Source organism: Oncorhynchus masou, chromosome 11 (assembly GCF_036934945.1).
Source record: "Oncorhynchus masou masou isolate Uvic2021 chromosome 11, UVic_Omas_1.1, whole genome shotgun sequence".
NCBI lineage: Eukaryota > Metazoa > Chordata > Actinopteri > Salmoniformes > Salmonidae > Oncorhynchus > Oncorhynchus masou.
This window is the reverse complement of record NC_088222.1, coordinates 6,785,220-6,787,719: the sequence shown is the minus strand read 5'-3', so window position 1 is coordinate 6,787,719 and position 2,500 is coordinate 6,785,220. Positions and strand designations below refer to the sequence as shown.

The window sequence follows — 2,500 nt, the reverse complement described above, 5'->3', positions numbered from 1 at the left end:
AGATAAAATAAATAAGCATAGATATGGGTTGTATTTACAATGGTGCGTGTTCTTCACTGGTTGCCCTTTTCTCGTGGCAACAGGTCACAAATCTTGATGCTCTGATGGCACACTGTGGAATTTCACCCAGTAGATATGGGAGTTTTTCAAAATTGGATTTTTTTTCGAATTCTTTGTGGATCTGTGTAATTTGAGGGAAATATGTCTCTCTAATATGGTCATACATTGGGCAGGAGGTTAGGAAGTGCAGCTCAGTTTCCACCTCATTTTGTGGGCAGTGAGCACATAGCCTGTCTTCTCTTGAGAGCCATGTCTGCCTACGGCGGCCTTTCTCAATAGCAAGGCTATGCTCGCTGAGTCTGTACATAGTCAAAGCTTTCCTTAATTTTGGGTCAGTCACAGTGGTCAGGTATTCTGCCGCTGTGTACTCTCTGTGTAGGGCCAAATAGCATTCTAGTTTGCTCTGTTTTTTTGTTAATTCTTTCCAATGTGTCAAGTAATTATCTTTTTGTTTTCTCATGATTTGGTTGGGTCTAATTGTGCTGCTCTCTCTCTCTCTCCTCTCTCTCTCTCTCTCTCTCTCTCTCTCTGTCTCTCTCTGTCTCTCTCTCTCACACTCTCTCTCTGTCACTCACTCACTCACTCACTCACTCATAAATGGCACCCTATCCTGCTATTGATCCTGGTCATATGTAGTGCACTATATTAACAATAGTTTGCCATTCAGGACCCAGTAATTGGCTAATGCCTCATTGACCTATATCTGTAAATAAAGAGGAGAGGGAATCTTTGAACCCAGACAGAAATTGAATTAGGTTAGTTTCAGTGTCAGAGAGGAGGGGAGGGGAGGGGAGGGGGGAGGGAGGAGGGGAGAGGCTCAGATGAAGGGTCGAGACCCAGATGGAAGTTCGAGGCCCACGTGAAGGGTCGAAGCCCAGATGAAGGGTGGAGGCCCAGATTAGGGGTTGAGAACCAGGTAAAGGGTCGAGGCCCAGGTGAAAGTTCGAGGCCCAGGTGAAGTGTCGAGGCCCAGGTGAAGGGTCGAGGCCCAGGTGAATGGTCGAGGCCCAGGTGAAGGGTCGAGGCCCAGGTGAAGGGTCGAGGCCCAGGTGAAGAGTCAAGAACCAGATGAAGGGTCGAGACCCAGGTGAAGGGTCGAGGCCCAGGTGAAGGGTCGAGGCTCAGATGAAGGGTCGAGGCCCAGGTGAAGGGTCGAGACCCAGATGAAGGGTCGAGGCTCAGATGAAGGGTCGAGGCTCAGATGAAGGGTCAAGGCCCAGATGAAGGGTCGAGGCCCAGGTGAAGATTCAAGAACCAGGTGAAGAGTCAAGAACCAGGTGAAGGGTCGGGGCCCAGATGAAGGGTCGAGGCCCAGGTGAAGGGTTGAGGCCCAGATGAAGGGTCGAGGCCCAGATGAAGGGTCGAGGCCCAGGTGAAGGGTCGAGGCCCAGGTGAAGGGTCGAGACCCAGATGAAGGGTCGAGGCCCAGGTGAAGGGTTGAGCTGTGGGTAAACAATGGTCAGATCAAGGGGGGAAACAAGTCATAAATCAGGTGAGCTCTTTCCATCCCCGGTCCGAAAAACGTGTAGAGGACTCTGGGTCTCGCAGCATGAGATTACTTGGAGTAGAGCACTCTGGGTCTCTCAGCATGAGATTACTGGGAGTAGGGCACTCTGGGTCTCTCAGCATGAGATTACTGGGAGTAGAGCACTCTGCGTCTCTCAGCATGAGATTACTGGGAGTAGAGCACTCTGGGTCTCTCAGCATGAGATTACTGGGAGTAGAGCGCTCTGGGTCTCTCAGTATGGGATTACTGGGAGTAGAGCACTCTGGGTCTCTCGGGATGGGATTACTGGGAGTAGAGCACTCTGGGTCTCTCAGGATGGGATTACTGGGAGTAGAGCACTCTGGGTCTCTCAGCATGAGATTACTGGGAGTAGAGCACTCTGGGTCTCTCAGGATGGGATTACTGGGAGTAGAGCACTCTGGGTCTCTCAGCATGGGATTACTGGGAGTACGGCACTCTGGGTCTCTCAGCATGAGATTACTGGGAGTAGAGCACTCTGGGTCTCTCAGGATGGGATTACTGGGAGTAGAGCACTCTGGGTCTCTCAGCATGAGATTACTGGGAGTAGAGCACTCTGGGTCTCTACGCATGAGATTACTGGGAGTAGAGCACTCTGGGTCTCTCAGTATGGGATTACTGGGAGTAGAGCACTCTGGGTCTCTCAGCATGAGATTACTGGGAGTAGAGCACTCTGGGTCTCTCAGTATGGGATTACTGGGAGTAGAGCACTCTGGGTCTCTCGGGATGGGGTTACTGGGAGTAGAGCACTCTGGGTCTCGCAGCATGAGATTACTTGGAGTAGAGATCAGGATGGGATTACTGGGAGTAGAGCACTCTGGGTCTCTCAGCATGAGATTACTGGGAGTAGAGCACTCTGGGTCTCTCAGTATGGGATTACTGGGAGTAGAGCACTCTGGGTCTCTCGGGATGAGG

General features: G+C 51.4%; 1 pseudogene; it reads left to right on the top strand.

The window, feature by feature from the left end:
* LOC135548943 (netrin receptor DCC-like) overlaps positions 1-2,500 on the top strand; it is a 322,470-nt pseudogene that overhangs the window by 274,889 nt on the left and 45,081 nt on the right.